The following is an 11,295-nucleotide window of genomic DNA, read 5'->3' as shown; positions in this document are numbered from 1 at the left end:
ATTTACACATAAGACTCAATGCCTAAGGGGTAATTTTCCCCACTCAAGGTTAGACAAGATACTTACCTCGACGAAACTAAACCGAACCTTTAAATGATCTTCGCAAGTGAAGCCACCTCCGAACGGCTCAAATCCCGATGATTTCCTTGAAAATCCCTCGAAAATAATACCGCTACAAATCGAGCTTTCTTAAGTCAGCTCTTTAGTGGTATTAAAACCTCACACTACTCTTACAACTTCAATCTACATCAACATAATTCAATTGGACCAATATTAGTAAACAAATTTCCAGATTTTTGGTCATTTATGCATTTTATCAAACACCTAGAGTACATAGCATTTTACTACCTCTAGTAATGGTGTTTCTTCATCCAATAATCCCTCCTTCCCACCAACAACATATAATACAACATCCTTTGTCCACTAACTTCCTTCTTAGCATCATTATAATCATCAATGAACTCATATCTACCAAAGTTTACTAATTAACAACAACAACAACAACAACAACAACAACAACAACAACAACAACAACAACAACAACAACCCAGTATAATCCCACTAGTGGGGTCTGGGGAGGGTAGTGTGTACGCAGACCTTACCCCTACCCTGGGGTAGAGAGGTTGTTTCCGATAGACCCTCGGCTCCTTCCCTCCAAGAACTCCCCACCTTGCTCTTGGGGTGACTCGAACTCACAACCTCTTGGTTGGAAGTGGAAGGTGCTTACCACTAGAGCAACCCACTCTTGTCAAAATTTACTAATTAACTCATTACAAAATCTCTGCAACACCCAATAATCTAGTTTAAGTAATTATGGCTTCCAATCACCATCTTATAAGTGCTAGTACTTATTTCTTTCTCATATATTCACTAACAATCCAATCATGTAGGTTTAAGGGTGAAAGATTATCTCTTGTAGACCAAATCTTGAAAGTCAACTTTTGGGGTGTTCTTGAGATTTTGAAGAAATCCTATGGAATCCAATACAAAACTTTGTTGTAACTAGTGATTGAGAAGTGAAATCATCATAAAAACACACTTAAAAACTCACCTTAGGTGTATATTGGAACCTTGGCTGGATGGGTGATGGAGAGAAAAACCCTAGTCTTGATATCCTTTTATTCTTCTCTCTCCCGCTCATGTATTAATAGGCCCAGGTACAGTATTTTTCCACTGGTGCTATCCCTGTGCTATAAGGCTTTAGCTCACTGGTTTGCTAAAATCAGGTGCAGTATGTTTCCACCGGTGCTATCCCTTGTGTTATAAGGTTTTAGCTCATTGTAATTTCTATAGTCTTATTGCTTTGAAATTAACATCCAAGGGTTCCCCATTATTACAACACTCAAAGATTACTAAAATAATTATCCCCAAGTATCTAAATAACCTTATCCACTCCAGTAACTCTCATGTGGTTCGGGTCTAAATTAAATTGTATTCCTAAGCTTGAAATTGCTCGAATTAGAATTAGAAATTCACGGGGACTTACACATTAGCCTACCTCGGCACCACAAATTGAACTCATAAAATTCCAAATCTTCCAACTTCCAAAACCCGTGCCGAAACATATCAAATTAACCCGAAATAACGTCAAATTGTCCTATGGACTTCCAAATCCAAATCCAGACATAAGCCTTAGTCTGAAATCACCATACGAAACTATTGACATCATCAAAATCCTATTCCGGAGTCGTTTGCTCAAAAGTCAAACTCTGGTCAACTCTTTTCATTTAAGCTTCAAAAATAAGGATCGTTCTTCCAATTTAATTTTGAACCTTCCAAAAACCAAACTCGACCGCACACGCAATTCATAATACATATTATTAGGTTTCTCGGGACCTTGAGTCAGTTAACGGGGCGTTAATTCTTAAAACGACAAGTCGGGTCGTTACATCAAATAGGTCATCAATATGAGGCAATGGATACTTGTTCTTCATTGTAAGCTTGTTCAACTGGCGATATTCAATGCACATGCACATAGAACCATCCTTCTTCTTTACAAATAAGACTGGAGCACCCTAAGATGATACACTGGGCCGAATGAAACCCTTATCCAGCAATTTCTGCAACTGCTCCTTTAACTCCTTCAACTCTGGTGGGGCCATACGATATGCAAGAATAGAAATGAGCTAGGATCCCGGTAACAAAACAATACCAAAGTCGATATCCCTGTCAGGCGGCATGCCTGGAAGATCCACCGGGAATACATCTGGATAATCCCTTCAACCGGAATTTACTCTACGGTAGAAGTATCAACACTAATATCTCTCACATATGCTAGATATGCATCACACCCCTTCTCAACAATCCGCTGAGTTTATAGATATGAGATAACACTACTAGGAACATAATCTAAAGTACCTCTCCACTCTAACCGTGGTAATCCTGGCATAGCCAATGTCACGGTCTTGACGTGACAGTTAAGAATAGCATGATAGGGCGACAACCAGTCCATGCCCAAAATAATATCAAAATCTAACATACTGAGCAACAATAAATCGGCTCTGGTCTCAAAACCACTAAGGACAACCAAACACGACTGATACACAAGGTCAACAACAAGGAAATCCCCCACAAGTGAGGACACAGATGAGAGAACTCAAAGAATCATGGGATACACCCAATATAGAGAAAAGTAAGATGAGACATAGGAATAAGTGGAACCTAGATCAAATAAGATTTATACATCCCTATGGCAAACCAGAATAATACATATGATGACTGATTCAGATGCAACTGCCTCCGTCCTAGTAGGAAGAGCATAATATCTGGCCTGGCCACCCCCTCTAGGGCAACCTCCACCTTCCCGACCTCAATCTCTAGTTGGCTGTGCATGTGGAGTGGCAACTGGTGCGGTGACTATGGACTGAGAAGCCTGAGGACCCGGTGGAATACATGAAGCCTGAGGACCCGGTGGAATACGTGAAGCCTGAGTAGTGTGTGGAGGTGCACCCCTCCTGAGTCTGGGGAAATCCCTTACCATATGACGAGTATCACCATACTCAAAACAAGCTATCAGAGGACGTGGCTGATATGGTTGGCTCGGGCCTGATCGGCTGGACTAACCACTGAACGCACCCCGTGCAGGAGGTGCACTAGACTATGGCGGTGTAAATAGGGAGAATGGGGCCTAGGAGTGGCCAGAATACTGTTGGAAGCTGGAAATGACGAATGAACAGGGCGGCTCATATAGCCCCTACCATGACAAGCTGCAACTTGGGCACGGGCACCACTATATGTGCCAGAATCTCGAGGCCTCTTGGCCTCCCTCTCCTCTCTCTCCTAGGCCCACATACCCTTTAATCTCCTAGCGATCTCCACTACTTGCGGGTATGCGATGTCCATCTCCAACTATCGGGCAATGCTAAATCTAAAACCAAGGTTGAGCCCCTCGATAAATCGACGAACTTGCTCTCTAACAGTAGTAACAAAGGCTGGTGCATGCCTAGACAAATCACTGAACCGGACTGAATACTCCGATACGGTCATAGAACCCTGGCGCAACTACTCAAACTCTGCGTTCCATGCGTCCCTGAGACTTTGAGGAACAAACTCCCTCAAGAACATATCTGAGAACTGAGCCCAAGTGAGTGAAGTTGCCTCGGCCGGACTACCTAACTCATATGCTCGCCACCACTGATAAGTCACTCTCTTAAGATGGAATGTAGTGAAAGCAACCCCACTAGACTCTACAATACCAATAGTATGAAGGAGATGATGGCATTCCTTAAGAAAACCCTGGGCATCCTCTGAATCCAAGCCGCTAAAAGTAGGAGGGTGGTACTTCTTGTACCTCTTGAGCCTGAGCTTCTTCCCTCACAAGTTGTTGCCCTAGCCTCGAGCTGAACTGGGGCAATCGACTGCACTGGTATGACCTCTGGGACTTGGTCAACCTGGACTCGCTGCTCTGAGGTACGGGCAGCGGTAGTCTGTGCTCCTCCCCTGGCCTGAGATATGGCAGGAACAAGTGGGATCAACCCTGTCTGAGCTAAAGTGCCGAACATGCTCAGAAATTGGGCAAGAGTTTCCTGGTGTGCTGGGGCAGTAACAGGTATCTCAGGTGCCTACTCTCCAGCTAGAGCTACTGGTGGCTCCTCTGTGGTTGCTAGTGTAGTTTCTCTAGTTGAATCACGTAGACATCCCCAGCCTCTATCCCAGCCCCGGCCTCTCGCGGCTGTAGCAGGGGGCGTGGGTGTCTGGTCATCTGATCCAGTTATGCGTGTCCTCACCATCTGTGAGAGAATAGAAAGACAGAAGTTTAGAATCCTGAAGTCAATAACTTCGCACGATAAGGAATCAAAGAAGTGAAGTTTTTCCTAACAGTTCCATAGCCTCCCAAAGATAAGTACAGACGTCTCCGTACCGATCCGTGAGACTCTACTAAACCTGTTTGTGACTCATAACAGCTATGAACCTAGGACTTTGATACCAACTTGTCACGACCCTAAATTCCCTCCATAGGAAGTCGTGATGGCACCTAGTCTCTAAAGCTAGGTAAGCCTATCAACTTGCGGAATAATTGAAATAGCAACTTAAAATCTCAAAACTTCAACAACTGCATAAATAAAATCTGTAACTCAAAATGTACAACTCTCAAAACCTGGTGAAGTATAAGTCACAAGCTCTAGTAATAGTACTGAACAATCCTATATATCAATGTCTAAGATAGTGTAATGAAATAAGGAAAACAGGATAGAAGGAGACTCCAAGGCCCGCGGACGCGGGCAGGTGTACCTTGAACTCTCCAAAGCAACCTCAGCTCACTAATGCCGAGACTCATATGAAGTACCTGGATTTGCACAAAATGATATGCAGAAGCGTAGTATGAGTACACCAGAGCAGTACCCAGTAAGTGCCAAGCCTAACCTCTCTAGAGTAGTGACGAGGTCAGTTCAAGGCCTTACTAGAGATAATATGAAACAAGACAAAAGATATAACGATATAATGATAATGACAATGGAAATAAAACAATAATAAATTTATGGAAAATTAACAACACAGAATTAAGACAGTTAATACAACACGGAAGGAAACAAGGATTTACATGTTAAGGGAATAAACAACCAAGGCAAATACAACAAATAGAGAAATATCAACAAGGTCCACTACCGAGGTACCGCCTCGTAGTCCCTAAATCATAAAAATATCTCACAATCTTTCCTTATATCACCGCGGGAGCCTTTACATTTAGTTTGAAAATCATTTTTCCCGAAATAGCATCTTGCGTTTTAGCCCACCTTATCACACCGCATGACTTCTAGTAGTTCCCTTACTAGCCACGCGTATCAAGTCAACCTTATCTCAACGCATGCATTTCAACACCCAGACCTTAGACCACCGCATGTGTATCAATATCACAACGTATCATAATTAGCACCTCAAGTGCCCAACATCACAACTTCTTAGAAAAGCCAAACAATAACAGAATTTCACAACAAGTAGCCCACAACTGAACGACAATGTACACAAAGACTCAACAAAAACAACTGGAGAGTAACTCAATAAAATGATCTTTCACAATTTACACCTTACCTCAATAGGAACCACGAACTTTGTAACTCAATACCAAATTCAATTGCAAGATATCCTAAGAATAGCAATTTCAAGTAAGGATTTAATAGTTAAATAATGAATACGGAATAAAAGAAAGAAAGTAATTCAACTAAACAAGTAGGAAAATTTGCAAATAAGAGGTAAAATAAGTAGACATATGAAATTAGACTAATTATGAGGACTACAACATGTTAAGTAGACATATGAAAATATGCATTCGTCACCTTGTGTACACGGCTTTCACATATCACAATTATCACAACAATACCAAATCCTAAGAGGAATATCCTCCACATAAGATTAGACAAGTCAGTTAACTCAAACCACGCTAAATCAATCAACTAGAAGGTCTTTCCCTCGATTTTCCAACTCTGAACGGCTCGAATCTAGACAAAACAATTTCATACTATAAATATAACTATATGAAACTAACTCAAACAATGAAATTACGATTTTTGTAAAGAATTGAGAAATCGACCCAAAAGGTCACCCCGAGCCCGCATCTCAGAACCCAACCAAAATTACAAAAATCGAACACCCATTCGATATCGAGTCCAACCATACAAGAATTATTTAAATCCGACCTCATTTCACCTTTCAAAACTCAAAATATAGCCTAAAGAGTTTCTCTTAATTTCCAACTTCAAAGCACTAATTAAATGATGAAAGTATCAATAGATTCATGTGAATTAATTAAAAAAAAACGAGTTAGAATTCCTTACCCCAAAGTTCTCTCTGAAAATTCCTCGAACTTTCACCTCAAACCGAGCTCTCTAAGTCCCAAAATGAATTTTGAATCAAACCCTCAAATTTCCCCTTTTCTGCCCAGCGACTTCCGCTTCTGCGGTCTTTGGGTCGCTTCTGCGATGCCGCGCCTGCAGAAAAACCACCGCAGGTGTGGAAAACACTTAAGTCCAAAATTTCTACTTCTGTGAGCACGCTCCTGCAGAGTATTCTTTGCTTCAGCGAAGGACGACCAAGCGGCCCCTCTTCCTCATCTACGACCACATCTCTGCACCTGCAGAAGCGCAGATGCGGTCCCTTTCTCTCACTTGAGATCCCATTTGGGCTAAGACATTCTCACACCTGCAATCACCAGCTCACTTTTGCGAGCCCGCACCTGCGGTCAATCCCTCCGCATGTGCGATGACACCAAAACAGCCCACCTTCAGTAGAACACTAAGTCCAAAAATGATTCGACTTCCATCTGATTCACCCGGGGCCCTCGGGACCCCGTCCGAATATACCAACAAGTTTCAAAATACATAACGGACCTACTCGAGTTTAAAATCACATCAAACAACGTAGATTCTATGAATCACAATCCAAATTCAAGCCTAAGCAATTATGAACTGCTGAATTCCAAAACCAAAGTCGATTCATACCAAAACAACTCCGACTGGCCTCAAATTTTGTACACAAGTCATAAATGACATTATGGACCTATTCTAACTTCAAGAATTGGCATCCGGCCCCAATATCAATAAGTCCACTCCCGGTCAAACTTTCCAAAATCATCCAACTTTCGCCAATTTACGTTGAAATGACCTATGGACCTCCAAATCAATATTCAGACATGCTTCTAAGACCAAAATCGCCCTACAGTACTATTGGAACCGTCAAAACTCCATTCCAGAGTCATATTCAAACAAGTTAAACTATGGTCAACTCCTACAACTTAAAACCTCCAACTTAGGGACTATGTATCCCATTTCACTCTGAAACTCACTCGAAACTAAAACCAAACACCCCGATAAGTTACATAACCACAATATAGCATAGAGGAAGCATGATTTAGGGGATCGGGGCTAAAATAATTGAAACAACCGACCGGGTCGTTACACAAACACTACATATAATTGGCTTATAAGAAAAATTCTACTCACTTGTCCAAAGGCATAGGGGAAGGCAGAATACATTCCTTGTAACACTTCAATTCTAAATAAATCCTTATTAAATGAGAAAAAGTCTAATATTTATGTTTTAAGTTTTATATATACGTCTACTATAAATTGTTGGAATATTCTTCCACAATATACTACTCCGTTTGTTTCATTATCTCTTATTTGAAATTTATAACAGTAATACTCTCGATAAGACATTGTATCTCTTTTTTGTTTTCCTTTTTGCGGCAATTCTGCTTCCATGTCAAGAAATCCATCAACTGAACACATATTTTCTATGTTGGGCAACTGCTTATGTTTACAAGGAGCTCTATTTCTTGTCAGATTATTCATGTGAATAGTTTTTTTTTATTTCACAGTGCCATCCATTTTCACCATACAAAAATAATAACGGATACTTCAAAGGATCATAAATTTTGTAGTAATAATTTACTAACGAAGCTCTATTACTATGGGTATCAATTCGTATATATGGTTCAGAAATAGTGTTTCCAGAATTTTCTTCCATTATTGCCGCAATCTCTGATGCACTGGGTAAGTTATATGTTCGTTGGTCTAAGGATGTGTAATGACCCGACCGGTCGTTTTGAGCATTAGCATTCCGTTCAGCTATTTGAAGTCTTGAGCAGCATTGTACAAGGTATTATGACTTGTGTGAATCGTCAGTTTTTATTTTTAGGTTATTCGAAATTGATTTGGAAGAAGGGTTCTCAACTAAGAAGCCTTAAGTTGGAAGAGTTGACCAACCAGCATCTCAGTTATTTGCATATTTGGATCTATGGAGCTCGGATTGAGACGATTTGAAGCGATTCTCACCATATGGATTAGGGTAAGTGTTATATACTCGGTTTTGATTTTATTTCATGAATCTATCTTTGTTTTTGGCATTTGATTGAGGATTTCAAGAGAGAAATTTGTGGTTTTTGTCTAAAGTTTAAAGTTTCATAGATTGAATTTTTGAATTTTGAACATCGATTCAGAGTCAGATTTGAGTGAAACTAGTATGATTGGACTCGTAATTGAATGGATTATCAGATTTTGTGACGTTTTTCTGGTTCTGAGGTATGGGCCCAAGTTTGACTTTTGGATTGACTTTGGGCTTTTGATTAAAGATTTGGCCTTTATCAATTGGGTTTGTTTCCTAAACATTATTTGATGTATTTGAGTTGCTTTTGGCTAGTTTTGAGCCGTTCGGAGGTCGTTACGCGCGATATGGCATTTTAGGAGTATCGTTTGGCTTGCTCGATATTGGAACTCAGCTTGTTCGAGGTAAGTAACACTTCCAAACTTGGTGCTGAGGATATGAACCCCTGAATATACATGTTATGTGTTTGGTGTTGAGGTGACGTACATGCTAGGTGACGGGTGTGTGGGCGTGCACTGTGTGAATTATGACTCGGTTGATTCTGTGGCACTGTTTAGTTACCTAATCTTGTCTTTATCCATGAAATTTCTACATGCTAGAGTCATTGAGCTGTGAACTATGTTAGAAACCATGTTAGGCTATATGCTTATCCTGTTGGAACCTAGTGAGGGCATTTCTGATGTTGAGTTATTTACTTAAATTGCATATACTTACTCAGTCATACTCATTCAATGCATATCATATCTTAGTCTCTGATATTATTTGTCTTACATCATATTATCATTGTTTGGCCCGATTGGCATGAGATTTGTGAGGCTGAGAGGCTGGAGAGATTAATGACAGAGTGAGGTCGAGGGCTTGATTATGAGTATGTATATGGGATTGGGTTGCACGCCGCAGCAGGCTTTATTGATTCATTCCATGATTGGCTTATATTAGCACTTGGGCAGGATTTGCCCCTCCGGAGTATGACTTACCAGCAGTGAGCGGCTTGCTGGGGCACTCGTGCCCTTACTAGTTTTGGGGCTTTGATTGGCAAAAGCGGTTTTCGCCTTCTAGCCAGCAGTTGCCGAGAAAGAAGGAATCAGAAAATCAATGCATTCCCGACCACGGAGAAGGCTACCACATCAAGGTGACAGGATTCGAACCTATGGCCCTCTGTACCCAAAACAGATGCGCTGACCAGACTGCGCTACACCTCGTCTCACCACCCCGAAGCTTTCATTATCATAAAGCGGCGCCAAAATTGGCTTGGTTTCAAGTACCTACCTAGTGTGAGTGCGAGTATGACTGGAAGGAGCTGGCATTAAAGATGTACCTGTGTTCTGGTCATTGCTGCCTCTTATCCTTCGTAACTTTAGAATTTTGAATATGTTCATGTATATTTCAAACAGATGATGTATTTATTTTATACCAGCTTTGTAAACTCTAAATCTTAGAAGGTTGTGATTTAACCTTGGGAGTTCTTTGTATAGAAGTTCAATTATTGTCCTTATTTCTCTCAGTAAATCTCATTGGTATTGGATTTTTGTTAAATTGGCTTACCCAGCTAGTTAGGTTATGTGCCATCATGACTAGTTAGATTTTAGGTCGTGACAAGTTGGTATCAGAGTTCTAGGTTCATAGGTTCTACGAGTCATGAGCAAGTGTCTAGTAGAATCTTGTGGAAGAGTATGATGACGTCCGTACCTATCTTTGAGAGGCTACAGGGAATTTAGGTTAAACTTCTCATATTTCTTTCTTTATCGTGCGGCATTGATTCAGCTTGAACGTATCGCTTTGAATTCCTTCCATTCACTCGTATGTGTTGTGAGCGCTCGGTATCAGTTGTGCATCAACGGCTTGTGATTTTATGGATGAGGTACGAGATGAGTTCTTCTGTGTTTGGATTTGGGCCAGTCTAGAGGACTTGAGGACGGGTTTTGACTGTAGCTTGAGTACGGTGATCTCCGTTGCGTGAGCTTGTGCTTTTGGACTTATATCTCTGGTAGTGTCCCTATGAGTGAAATTGGTTGCTCGATGAGTGGTTAGATGGCTTTATGACAAGTATGATGTAAGTGCGGGATGTGTTCAGATAGTTTGAATGTAACGAGGAGAGTTTGCTTGGGATGTAAAAGGACTATTGTGTGCTTGATTTCTGTCTTGATGTGACGTATAGTCTCGAGTTATGAGTGTGTTGAAGGATCTTTCATGTTGTTTAATTGTGGAACAAAATAGATTCTCATGTCTTGTTGATGAGTTTAGAATCATGAAGATTAAGTGATTGCGTAGTAGTTGTGAATGTAAATGGGTATAGAGAAATGTAAGTTTGAGGCAAAGCAGGTGGGTTATCACCTGCAAGGTAATGTACAGATGTATGATCCTTTGATGTTGTGTGGGGGCTTTCTTTTCTACCAGTGGGTATAATTGTTGCGATTTGAGTTTGGATTGGTTGAGAAAGTTGATATGTATGCCACAAGGATAGATGCGAGCTTAGCAGATGATTTGAGGTATTATGTGGTTTGTGTTACATGCGTTTATGAAGGATTTAGTTGAATATCACTACGGTATTGTGGCAGTAATAAGGTATGGTTACTGTAAGTTATCAGATGTTTTATTACATGACTTATAGCCAAGTGGGGGAGTCTGCTATCGACGAGTTGATTGCACGGTTATGTTTTTTATTAGTTTCAGTGTGTGGCATACTTGTAGATCGGTTATGGCTTGCAGATATTGGTTTTGAGGATGACTTAAGCAAGAAAATTTCTAGATGCATGATGTATTACACTTTATGGGTATATGGGAATCATAGAATGATTGAGTTATCATTCGTGAAAGATGTAGTGGGTATGCAGTAGGAATTCGCTCGGTTGCTTAGATGTGTGGATTACTTCTTTGGGTGTCATCATGCTTTTGGGGCACAGGTCGTTCAGCCCATTTGGGCGGTGAAAATGAGATTTGAGTAGAGTGGATGACTCTCGAGAAGGTTCTAATGGA

At 40.8% G+C, this 11,295-nt stretch overlaps 1 non-coding gene across 1 annotated transcript; it reads right to left on the bottom strand.

Annotated features, from left to right (window-relative positions):
- Positions 1 to 9,446: 9,446 nt before the first annotated feature.
- TRNAP-UGG (transfer RNA proline (anticodon UGG)) lies at positions 9,447 to 9,521 on the bottom strand. The gene has a single exon. It is a non-coding gene; the product is annotated as a tRNA-Pro (tRNA).
- Between the last annotated feature and the right edge of the window lie 1,774 nt (positions 9,522 to 11,295).

The sequence above is a fragment of the Nicotiana tabacum genome, chromosome 9 (genome assembly GCF_000715075.1).
Source record: "Nicotiana tabacum cultivar K326 chromosome 9, ASM71507v2, whole genome shotgun sequence".
Lineage (NCBI taxonomy): Eukaryota > Viridiplantae > Streptophyta > Magnoliopsida > Solanales > Solanaceae > Nicotiana > Nicotiana tabacum.
This window is presented reverse-complemented; position numbering and strand designations above follow the sequence as displayed.